General features: G+C 36.9%; 1 non-coding gene across 1 annotated transcript; it reads right to left on the reverse strand.

Annotated features, from left to right (window-relative positions):
• Positions 1-11,034: 11,034 nt before the first annotated feature.
• LOC141698882 (small nucleolar RNA R71) lies at positions 11,035-11,141 on the reverse strand. Its single transcript, XR_012565380.1, has one exon. It is a non-coding gene; the product is annotated as a small nucleolar RNA R71 (small nucleolar RNA).
• Positions 11,142-13,422: the final 2,281 nt, after the last annotated feature.

Below are 13,422 nucleotides of genomic sequence, written 5' to 3' on the forward strand. Positions count from 1 at the left end.
CTATTTTAAGATTTTTAGTAATATGTTAAAAAAAGACCGCTTATCTTACTATGCAAATAATAGATCTCCGCTCTATAAAATTGCTATGAACGTGGAAGAGATAATTGGTGATAAAGAGACCTCGTGATATCGCGCCACGCAAGGACCCAAGATATTTCGCGAGAAGGGACGAACAGAGGCACGGCTTAGAGTTCTCAAATCGACAAGTAGAATGGGAGGACTATCCAGACCATTGAAGATACGTCTATCGGCTGCCTTTTATTTGGAACGGTTAGGAGAATCGCCTATCATTGACAGAAAATTCGTATAGATATACTTACCACGCGAGCATATGGAAAATAGACGCCGATATCCCTCACGAAGGACAACGTGGAAGAATGAAGAATGTTATGGTTAGAAATGACTGAAGGCAAGAAAGATCGTACACGCCCTATAAAGACCACTGGTAGCAGGTATCAATAAACGCGAATAAGTCTAAGGCGCTAGCGAGAATAACAAGTACGACCCAGAAGGAATCGTAGTACTATAGATATTATATGGGGAATGACTAAAGAAGTCCTACCGATAACGGAAGCTGAGCGTTCCATGACTCTAAAGGCATATCAATCAATTGTGTATGAAATGGTGCTTTCTTCAAGATGGCAACAGGAACCGACGTGCCTTACATTACTTAGAATTTTCACTCTTGATTCTATTATTCTCTAAGGTTTGATCCCTATAACTAACATGCAGAGTCTTAAGAAATAATCTTAATTCGTAGATATCATCAGTATCAAAAGCAAAAATAGTCTGAGGTACCTTTAATTCAGCATTGTCGACCTCAGCATCAACATTTTCCATGAGAGCATAATTAAATCCATCATCTGAATATGATGAATCATCTCAGTTTCTCTTCTTTGAGATCAAGGCTTGTTTCTTCTCAGCTCTGGGTTTTCTGCAGTCAGCTGCAAAGTGTCCAATTCCATCACAGTTGAAACATCTCTCTTTTGACTTGTCAAGTTTTCCAGATCTTGATTCCTTCCAATTAGTATTTCTTCTGTTGTTCCTCTTATCAGAGTTTGAGGAATTGGAACCTTTTCTGGAAAATCTTCTTCCTTTCTTGAAGTTCTTGTAGACCATCTTCTTGAAGCTTTTAATCAGGAGGGCATGCATTTGATCAATGTCTTCATTATTGTTATGATCACTGTTAGTATCTGATTCATTATCAGTATTTGAGTCATCATCATAATTTGATGATTCAGTGTCTGACTTTGCAATCATGGCTTTCCCTTTGGAGTAGCTTTTCCTCTTAGCTTTCTCCTTTGGCTTCTCTTTAACCTTGAGTGCAACTGATCTAGATTTAGATCCTTTCCTCTTGCTTCTTTGTTCCATCTCTAGTTCATGAGTTTTCAGAACTCCATAGATCTCATCTAGAGGTGTGTTATCAAGTTGATAGTTATCCCTTATTGATGTGACTTTAAAGTCCCACTTTTCAGGGAGAGCAAGTTGGAACTTCAAGTTTGAGTCCTCCATGTAAAAAACCCAAATTTTTGACAACGGTAAAAGACCTTATGAATAGTAACCTTGCGGTTTAATAAAAACTTTTGTGACCACACCATATACGAGTTTTTAATTTAAGATTCCGAGTTGATATTATGATTATACGTACCAAATGAGTGTATGTAAACGCTATTAGTTTTCGAAGAAAACGAACTTTGAAAAATGACCATATTTACGAATCATCGAGGATTACGGAAATCACGATATAATTACGAATTTAAAACCCTACGGATTTATATATAAGTTTGATAATTCAAAATATAGAGAATAAATACGAAAGAATTTACATCGTGAACAATTTACGAGAAAGTATTACGAAAACGTTAAGCGACCGAACAAACGCGTAAATGATTAAATAAAGGTAACGCCCTAACTAACCATGGTAGAAAATTAACCATGATTACTTTATCAAATAGTGAGCTAAGATATAGGATGATCAACCAAGGGCTAGCAAATAGTAAGTTAAAGAGCTAAGCTAAGTAGCTTAGCTTGTAAACTAGAAAGCCTAGCTAGTTTTTGTCCAAGGATTTGCTAATAAAGAATAAATCCTAGGTTATATACTAGAGAATAAAAATCAACTACAAGCTATCACAAGAATTATTGCAAGAAGCTCCCAAGAAGCAACACAAAAACACTCCCTCTCTCTCCCAAATACCTTCATTCGACCCTTTCTCTAAAAAAAAAGAAATCAAAATCAAAACATCAAGCTCTAGCCATGGATAAATCCTCCCATTAATTCTCAAGCTTCATACCACCTAAATTAAGGTAAGATAAATCTTTGAGCTCTTATTATCAAGGTTTGATGGGTGAAAAAAAATCAAGAAAGATGATAGTGAATAGTATGAATAGTAACTTGTATTTTGTTTCTTGATTTTGATGGTTGTTTTAGGTTCCAAAAACCATCCTAAGCTCTCCCAAGACTTCACCATCATCAAGAACACATCTCAAGCTCTCAATAAAGGTATAAATCTTTGACCCAACCTTTCTTAAGATTTAAGTTCAAGATTCTTTTAGAACATAGTTGTAAAACTAGTTTTGGTGGAGGTATTGTTGTAATCTTGATGTTTAGCTAAGTAGAGTTAAGGTTGATTGTTGTTGCCTCAAGAACATGATGTTATTGAGAGGAGTTAGTGTGGTGACAATTATATGTTGATCGTTGGTGGTAGTATAAAGATTTAAGGCATAAACGAAACTCCGATCGTAACCGTAATCTCGCTAAAACAAACAAAACGTAACTTTAAGTTTCTGCAGAAAATCGCAAAGATGTAAACTGTAGTTTCTTTAAAAATAACCATTGATTATGATAGACAATGTTATAAGGATCGTTTAGGTGCTTGAATCGCTTGATTCTGATTTACGGATCAAAAGTTATGGCCATTTTTACTAAAAGTGATTTACGCGACAAAAAACTGCTACGAATTACGAACTTTGAAAATAAAAAGGATCAACATAAAAATGTTCATAAATCATGAAATTTTTACAGAGAGTAGTAAATTGAGTTTCCTAACTGCCACAAAAATTTCAAGTGAAAATAATGATTTTCAATTTTATAAAAATATTGGAGCCGAGACTGCGCGATTAGAAAACCGTAAAATCCATAAGCGGAGCCGACGATGAAAAATGAAATGGACTTAAGATACTTTGAAAAAGGAAGTGACCACAATGTGAATAAGGAATTAAAGAAATAATGTGAATAAGGAATTAAAGAAATAATGAGGGTAATATAAGTTGAGAGGGTGCATAATAAGTAGCACATGAGTGCGAGTCGCCGTAAATTAAAATAGGACCTAAAGAAACGAATTGTGTTTATGATAATAGAATTCCGAGCGGAACCTAGAGCATCCTCCACCTCGAGATACCCAGTAAATTTTACGAACTCAACTCCATTTACTGTTGTGTTATGAAAGGATTGTTTTATTATCATTGCATAAATACCATGCTTGCCATGATACGTAGTAATTGAATTTTCGCATAATATAGCGATGTTGACGATAAGTATATATTGTGAAACATTTAATTCTTCTATAAGCGTGACATATTATTATAAGATCGAGAGTCGGTCAGGATTTCAAAATAAAAACCCGGGAATCATTTCGGTGATATTACGGTACGATTAAAAGTCCATAGTAGTTACGTATTAAGGGACCCAACGTCCACTTACGAAACATTAAACACCTCGAACTTTTATTAAAACGATTTCCTAAGATCATATTCCCTCAACTATATTTTATCGTTCGAGTAATAAATATTATATACCTACTCATTTATTATGGGAGAAGCATATTCCAACGATTATTTATTTCAAACCCGATTAAACATTAAAGGTTATTAAATTACGTAAACATAATTAGTTGTGGAATATTATTTTAAATATTCTTTTAAAAGTAAACTCCTTCAAGGTTTAATTATTTATCGATAATTATTTAATTAATTATTATTTATTAAATGGTTTAATTATGATTTAAAAATTATAGAACCTGATTTAAAATACTTTCTGATTTTCAGAAAATCATTCGAATAATTTCAGATCGTCGAAGAATATTATCTTGACTTATTTTAAATATTTTGAATATAGTTTCAAAAGAAACCCCCCCTTATTTAATTATCTGTTGACAACGGTCAACTCACATCCTTAGTACTTCCTCCGAAAAATTCGGAAGTACGTATATATATATATATTCATATATACGCTAATAAATCAAGCTGTTCCTATCAACAAGCAAAACACTTGGGGGAACTTCGATGTTGTTCGAGTTCTCGAGATATGATAGAATTCTTTTAAAGGACAAGGGAGGGGTATACTCTGGTACTATGTGTGCTAGATGGACTACCAAAGGTACCGCAGGCGAAGGTACTTTGTGTACTCAGGAACTTGTGAAGTATGTGTATACCCAAAATGGGACACGTAGCCCGAATGCGGCAAGGGTGATAACCGGGATACGAAGGTATCATCCTTCTACTAGTAGAAAAGGTTACTATTTCCGTAGTACGACTGATCATCGTATGCGGTGGCTCCAACGAATGTCCTATTCTTCCAATTGGAATTGTGATGCAATACCGTAACCCAAGCCTAGATGCTGGGTTTACCATTAAGGTATTCGCATGATAATAAATCCACCAAAGAATTGTTTTCAAAAGAAGGTGTGTATCACCAAGGAAAACTATTTTTGAATAAAATGTATTTATCATATATGACATTTTACTTGAGTATATCATACAGTAATTTCATATTGTACATTATTATGCTGGGCATTATAGCTCACTCTTGCTTTCTTTTAAATGACACAACACAACAGATAACCAGTATGCCGGTGTGAGACTTAGTCACTTGCAGTCATGGGGAGAATCCCTGGCAGCTTTGTCTCAGGTGGGCCAGAGTATCAGATAGGTATAAGATATCAGTCATAATTATTGTAACTTCATGTAGAGGTTATGAATAATTATTTGAGATCCTGTAAAGTACATTTTAGTTTTAATGACAGATGATACTTGTTGTACGTCATTTCTAAGGCTATAACTTGTGAGTGTGTGAGATTGGGGGTCTGTGATATGAAATTATTGGATTATTGAGTTAATGCAGGTTACACATGATTGAAGGATTGCATGACGACCCAGATTCCTGACCCCGGATTTGGGGGCGTTACACTCCAAATCATATTTTTTGTTGACAAGGGATAACTTATTCAGCAACTTCTGAAATATATCATAGATCTCAGTTAAGGACTCATTGTCTTTTGAGTCTAAGTGCTCATATTCTTGAGTAAGTATTGTCCTCCTATTCTTTTTGATAGCAATTGTACCTTGACACTTTACTTCTAAAGCATCCCATATCTCTTTTGCTGTCTTACATCCAATAACTCTACTGGACATAACACTATCAAGACTGTTGTGCAAGATGTGTCTGACATTAGCATCCTTCAGATGAGAGATCTTCAGGAGTATAGTCCTTCCTGTATTTGTCTATCATCTTCTCTGGTTCTCCTGTAACATAAACAGCTACCTTCATTGGTTTATGAGGACCATCATATCCTGTTTAGATATTCAGGATCTGTGGCTTCCAAACACATGGCCATCCTGACTTTCTAGATTCGATATTCATGTATCTTCAGGATTGACACCTTGATTGCTTCATACCTACTCATGTTGCTGCTGATCTGTGATGTGGCTGGGTTTGGTGGTTTTGGATTCTGTGGTTCTTCTTCTCTATCTGCCATTGTAGATTGATTTTCAGATCTTAAACTGTTTGTATGTTAACAATAATATCTGATACCAATTGTCAGGCCCTTAATCAACTGTAAAGGGGGGGGTGAATACAGTTAATACAATTAATTCGACAAAGCTTTAACAAAATCAAAAGGTTTTATATTAACAGATAAAAATAGATTACAAATGTACTCTCTCGAAAGGATGAACAAATATCCTTAAGAGCTGCTAGGTTATGCGAAAGATATAAAAATGTTCGCAATTCTTATAGCATGAACCTCATTTGTGCTTTGTATAGAGGACAACTACACAATGTATAAGGAATCTTATTACATCATCCGTTGACATCATCATTAGTTGATATCATCATCATCCGTTGATATAAGTTCTGATGTGACCTTCTGATAGTTTTTGCTGATATCATCAATTATATCTAACATATTACAAAAATATTTTATTCTGCAAAACATGTTAAGTTTGCAGAACATTTTCTCAGCCTGTAGAACATACACATTCTACTTATTAAACTTAAGTGATCTTTAACAATTTTAATGAATTAGTGATACACGTAAAACATACTTCATAAAATAATATATTTTATAGTGTTTTGAATGCAGAACATAAGTGGTCTCCGATAAAAAAGTGATCTCATTAAAACTTTCATATATATATATATATAAAAATTCAAATTGTATACCATAAGATTATGATAGATTTTTAAAATCTTAATTAAATACATTCATATTTTAATAAAAAAATTTCAATCCAAATTTATATTTCCAGATTTTAAAGGATTCTTCAAAATCTTAATTGGATATCCAAGAAACTTGAAAATTAATTTTATTAAAAAAACCTTAATTTAATACACCGCCTAAATAAAAAAATGGTAAAAATTTGAAGTGAAAGTAGAAGTATGGTGAAAATTAGAGGATAATGACCCAGTATATGGGAGTTGCAAAAAATCATTGTTATTGTTAAGTTATTGTCATGGGTAAATCTACTTTTTAACGGGTAAAATGGAAAAATCCTTATAGTCTAGATTATGGTTTTCAAACTGGACATTTAGAGCATCTCCAATGTTAAAAATTAATTTCGTAAAAATCGCAAATTGGACCTAAGCGGCGAGGTCACCTTCTAGCGCTTTAGCGCTAAAACGGACATTTAAGCGATTTTGAAAGCGAACCGTTAATTAGATTATATATATATATTAAAAATAATGAATATTTTTTGAATAAAGAGATAACATTAAATATCTGTATATTATAATAAACCAATAAAATGATCATTCACAAAGTCATAATTAACTTAAAAAATACAAGCAACATTTAAAAATATCAAATTACACCTCTTTTTAAAATTAGATTTTTCCTTTCTAATTGTTTTTAATCCCCATTTAATTTGATAAAAAAACCGTTTAAACAGTCAAAATCAGCTTAATTCCGCTTAAAGCCGCTTAAACTTTACTAAACGCTTAACTCTCTGGTTCTACACTAATCCAAGCGCTTTTTACCTCCGATTCCGCTTAAGCCCCCGCTAAAGCATCCGTTTAATGCGCTTTTTACAACACTGTTTGGTTAAAGAGGGGATAACTATCCTCTTGGTCACAGGTTCGAATCCCACAAAAAGGGAATTTATGATTATGCCTCCTGAGTCAGAGCATGTCGCTTAAATGTGGTTTACCTTGGTTCACGTGGTTTGGAGGCTATTGCGTGAACCCGTAGGGTTTACCTAGTGCGCACTGCGGGTTACTTACGATAAAAAAGTATAAGTGAAATATCATAAATATCAATCATAAAGATTTTGTAAAAAAATATGCACTCCAATTATATTTTTTATATATTCCTATTAGCTAAAAATATAAACATCCTGATGTTGGTCATATTTATTCAATCTCTACCTATAGCAAAATGCCACATCATATATTATTATATCAAATTAAAATACTCTATTTATAACAAGTTGAAATAATAATAACATACTATTTTTAAAATATAGCTAATCATTATAGCCAATTTAATTGAAGTTTTTTTTTTTACAAATTCAATAAATTTTAGATAATTAATATTTTACACTATTTAGCCAAACATTTTACCCAACAAACATTGGAGATACTCTTTGTTATGTCAAAAAATTGGTATAAACATTATTCGGGTCGAAATCAGATAGAGTGGTCAAAATTTAGATATGTATGCCTAAAATCAAGGAAACAATCAGGGAAGGAAGGGAAGTTTCCTTTCTGCAAAGGTAATAGACGCGCCCTGTGAATATGGGAAGGCGCGCCCTATGTTTATGAAGGATTGATGGTTGAAAGCATCATGAAGATGTTGAAGGCCGCCCTCATGTATGCAGGAGGCACACCCTAGTGCTGAATGGAGAAGGGAAATATGAGTATTCTCTGAGTTAACTCATCACTTGTGAAAGGCCTTAGGGCGCGCCCTAAGTAAAAGAGATGGTTTGGATGGGATTTCAGCATGGTTACTTGGATGGATTCCTTGGATGATTCAAGAAGAAAGGAGATTATTATTACTAAACTATTTATTGCAGATACTCTATTGAAGAACTCCTTTCTGTAATGCAACTACAAGAAGGCGGTCTCCGTGGTTAGAGACCTACAGGGGTATGCCTGAATGGAAGGCCTCCTCCTGTAGTCAATGAGTGTCCTCATTGGGAATGTGGGGTAAATTCTGGTATGTGCTTTGGGAGCTCTATCTCTATAGTCAATGGGTATCCTCAATAGGATACTTTGGAGTATCCTGCACTTTGCACCCAAAAGCTTGGGATCACTTGTCCTGTAATCTGGTAGGGGCTCCTTATTCGGGGGACAAGGATGTGTCTAATATTTTGGGTGAACTACAGCTATACCTATGTCCACAGATTAGAGAAACAGCTGGTAGCGGAGGGTTATCCTTGGCCACGGAGATGCCTTATCCATGAAGTCTTGAAGCCATGGACGAGCCTTGGGCCTTTGTGGCTGAGCCTCATCGGCGGACATTCCTAAAGCTAGTAGAAGATGGTTTCTATTAGGTTTCCTATTGGGCCTCGGGACAAGAGATCTAAGCCCATTAGGTTTCTTGTTCCCCAAGAACTACGTTGGCTTGATTCCCTCTAAGTAGGGATACGTAGGCAAATTATAAGGGGTCAGAAGTTAGAGCGCAAAGGAGCCATCACTAATGATATGTGGCATTTTATACCACTTAGAGCATCTTAAAATGGCTTAAATTGGTGTCTTGAAATCAAGTATTTTGTGTATTTGATGCGTTTTTCTAGTCTTTATGCATTTCAGAGTATTAGTTGCATTTCGGGGGAGGAATCATCAAGAATAAGCCTTGGCATGTGTTCACCATTGCGAGAGGAAAGAAACGGGCAGATTATGGCGAAGAAACGGAGCAAAATCAGATTTTTTCCAGTAGAGGTCTGAGCGCCCGCTCAGCATTGCTGAGCGGCCACGCAGCAAGCTGAGCGCCCGCTCAGCTATGCTGAGCGGCCGCGCAGGGTCGGGAAAAAAGATATATTATTTCAGGACTGCTACTTCTGTTAGGTTTCCACTTCTATGTAATCTGAGTTTTATGGGACTATTATATAAGTAGATTTGAGACATTTTCACAAGTGTGGATTGAAGAAGATCGTGTTTTTACGCAAGGAGCAAAGGAGATAAGGAAGAAGACCGATTTAGCACACCGCAACGAAGAGGAAGCATATTTTCTTGTGATTCTTGTTTCGTTGTAACGTTGGATGCTAGTTTTCTTGCTTTGAACTTATTTACTCTTGTGACGTACACTGTTTTAATATAATTAGTTTAGTTATTATTTTCTTGTGTTTGTTTATCATGATTTTATATGAACCCATGATGACGATAAGTGCTATTATGGGCTAATCGTGATCATGGGGTTGCAACGGATTTACTATGGAATTCTTTAGTTAATTGTTTAATACTTTAGTGTGTGATGATTGTATGATATCTAGTATTGGTTGTGCGTATTCGTCTTATGTGCGTCGCGAACATATAAGATAGGGTGTTAATCTCTTGTGAAGCGACGGTGGATCTCGAGATTTAGAACTTGCCATGCTAGCATAGGTTCATGTACGTTGAGCATGATTAGTGGGTAACTCTAACAGTTTTATTTGCCCTATGTAATCAAAAGGAATAACTTGCGCTTAAATCGTTGTGTTGTCAATTTCTGTAGACATATAGGAACTCAACATAATTGATGACTATTCAACTTCTATCTTAAGTGTGGATGCTTGGTAGAATGGTATTAGTACAATGAAAGTTGACTTTTATTAGTTTAGTGTTATTCGATTAATATCATCACTGTCACATGCTAAAGGTAATAACAATGGCTATTGAAGGAAGTAGTAATGAAGTTGTGATCTCATGAGTATTTTATTATTGATAATTTGAAGTGTTAAGTAAGTGATTAATTAAGTAGTTAATTGTAGTTAATATTTAATCAACAATCTTAAGTGTTAGTGTCTTAACATTGAGAAGTAATCATACATTGGTGAGTGAGTTTAATTAGACAATAATTTAGTCTGAGTCTCAGTGGGAACGAACTAGAAAGTATTCTATATTACTTGCGAACGCGTATACTTGCGTGAATATTAGCACGTGTTTTCGCCCTAACAAGTTTTTGGCGCCGCTGCCGGGGACTCGGCGTATTTGTTTAGTTTATGTACTTACCATCATTGGTCATTAGGACTCAGTGATTAGGACGTAGTAGTTAATTATTGTTTCCGGTTGTGTTTCAGGTACTTTAGCAAGCATTTATGCAAACTCGTTCTCGTGCTCGCAAGAGGACTTTAGATACAGCTGAGGAGACATACGAAGTTCTTGATATTCCGGAGAAGTTAGATTTTGAGGATTCGGATTCAGGAACTGAGCGGAAAGAACCAGTAAACATGGGAGATCATATTGTTCAAGCTGATCCAGCTCTTATGGATTTTTCTCGGCCTAAAATTGATGACATTCAGTCAAGCATCCTTCATCCGGCTATTCAAGCTAACACCTTTGAAATCAAGCCAGGCACTATTCAGATGGTGCAGAATTCTGTTTCTTTTGGAGGAGCGGCAACTGAAGACCCCAACATGCACATAAGGAATTTTGTCAAGATCTGCCGCACTTTTAAGTATAATGGCGTGACTGATGAGGCTATCAAGTTGAGGCTTTTCCCATTCTCACTGAGGGACCAGGCTAAAGACTGGTTACATTCTGAACCAGCTGGGTCCATTACTACATGGCAAGATCTTGCGCAAAAGTTTCTGGTGAAGTTTTATCCGATGGCAAAGACTGCTGCTATGAGGAGTGCTCTTACTCAGTTTGCGCAGCAACCTACAGAATCTATGTGCGAGGCTTGGGAACGCTACAAGGAAATGTTGAGAAAATGTCCACATCATGGAATGCCGGATTGGATGGTGATCACTGGTTTCTATAATGGTTTGGGGGCCAAATCTCGGCCCATGCTCGATGCAGCAGCTGGAGGCGCCTTATGGGCTAAAAGCTATACTGAGGCGTATAATCTTATAGAGACGATGGCTGCAAATGAGCATCAAAACCCAACTCAGAGGATGACGTCAGGCAAGGTAGCAGGTATTCTGGAAGTTGATGCAGCCACCGCTATTGCAGCCCAGCTCCGAGCGCTATCAATGAAGGTTGATTCTCTGGCTACATATAGAGTTAATCAAATAGCTATGGTTTGTGAGCTTTGTGCAGGTTCTCATGCTACGGATCAGTGTTCTCTTGTCAACGAATCTGTTCAGTATGTGAATAATTATCAGCGACAACAGCAGCCTGTGCCAGCGACCTATCATCCTAACAACAGAAATCATCCAAATTTCAGCTGGGGGAATAATCAGAATGCTATTCAGCCACCATATCAGCAAGGAGTGAGTAAACAGTTTAACCCACCTTGATTCCAGCAACCACAACAGTATGCTACAAGGCAATCATATCCTCAACAGGGAAGTACAGCTGCACCTACTAGTGCTGATTTTGAGGAACTTAAGCTGTTATGCAAGAGTCAGGCGGTTTCTATCAAGACCTTGGAAAATCAAATCGGTCAATTAGCCAATGCAGTGTTCAATCATCAACCTGGCACTCTTTCCAGTGACACGGAAGTACCAGGAAGGAAGGAAGCTAAAGAGCAAGTCAAGGCTATTACCTTAAGGTCTGGAAAAGTTGCTGATGCTGAAAAGGCAAAAGAAGGAGAAGCTGAAATTAGTGATGAAGAATCTAAGCAAAAAGAGAAAGCGGCGGAACCAAGGAAGACTACTGTTGAACACACTCTGCCTGAGGCTAATACAGGGGAGAAACAGCTCTATCCTCCACCACCTTTTCCTAAGAGATTGCAGTAACAAAAGCTGGATAGACAGTTCGGGAAGTTTCTGGAGGTGTTCAAGAAACTTCACATCAATATACCTTTCGCTGAGGCTCTGGAGCAAATGCCTAGTTATGCGAAGTTTATGAAGACTATTCTTTCAAGGAAGGTGAAACTGGATGACCTTGAAACCGTTGCTCTCACGGAAGAATGCAGCGCTGTTCTACAGCAAAAGTTACCACCAAAACTGAAAGATCCAGGAAGCTTCACCATTCCTTGCACCATTGGCAATCTGACTTTTGACAAGTGCCTTTGTGATTTGGGAGCAAGCATTAATCTGATGCCGTTGTCGATCTTTAAAAAGTTGGATCTGCCTGATCCAAAACCCACATACATGTCTCTATAATTGGCTGATCGTTCCATTACTTACCCAAGGGGCATAGTGGAGGATGTGCTCGTCAAGGTGGATAAGCTCTTCTTTCCTGCAGATTTTGTTATTCTGGATTTTGAGGAAGATAAGAAGATTCCCATAATCTTGGGAAGACCTTTCTTGGATACTGGCCGTACCTTGATAGATGTGCAAAAAGGTGAGCTTACTATGCGGGTACAAGATCATGATGTGACCTTCAACGTATTCAAGGCAATGAAATTCCCTACAGAAGATGAGGAGTGCTTTAAAGTGGATGTGATTGATTCTGCAATTACTTCGGAACTCGATCGCATGCTAATGTCTGATGCATTGGAAAAGGCCTTAGTGGGGAATTTTGACAGCGATGATGAAGATGGCAACGAACAATTACAATATCTGAACGCTTCTCCCTGGAAGCGAAAGCTGGACATGCCGTTTGAATCTCTTGGTACTTCTGACCTCAAGAATGCTGAAGGAAAGCTCAAACCATCAATAGAGGAAGCACCTACCTTGGAGCTCAAGCCATTACCTGAACACTTGAGGTATGCTTTTTTAGGTGATTCATCTACGTTACCTGTTATTATTTCATCTGACCTTTCAGGTAGTGAGGAAGACAAGCTCTTAAGGATTTTGAGAGAATTCAAATCGGCTATTGGATGGACCATAGCAGACATTAAGGGGATAAGTCCTTCATATTGTATGCATAAAATTCTGCTAGAGGACGGTAGTAAGCCGACGGTGGAACAACAGCGAAGACTGAATCCCATCATGAAGGAGGTGGTGAAGAACGAAATTCTGAAATGGCTGGATGCAGGCATCATTTATCCTATTTCTGACAGCTCGTGGGTGAGCCCCGTACAATGTGTACCTAAGAAAGGAGGTATCACTGTGGTCGGAAATGAAAAGAATGAGCTCATCCCCACTCGAACAGTTATAGGATGGAGAGTATGCATGGAT

Source organism: Apium graveolens, chromosome 11 (genome assembly GCF_009905375.1).
Source record: "Apium graveolens cultivar Ventura chromosome 11, ASM990537v1, whole genome shotgun sequence".
NCBI lineage: Eukaryota > Viridiplantae > Streptophyta > Magnoliopsida > Apiales > Apiaceae > Apium > Apium graveolens.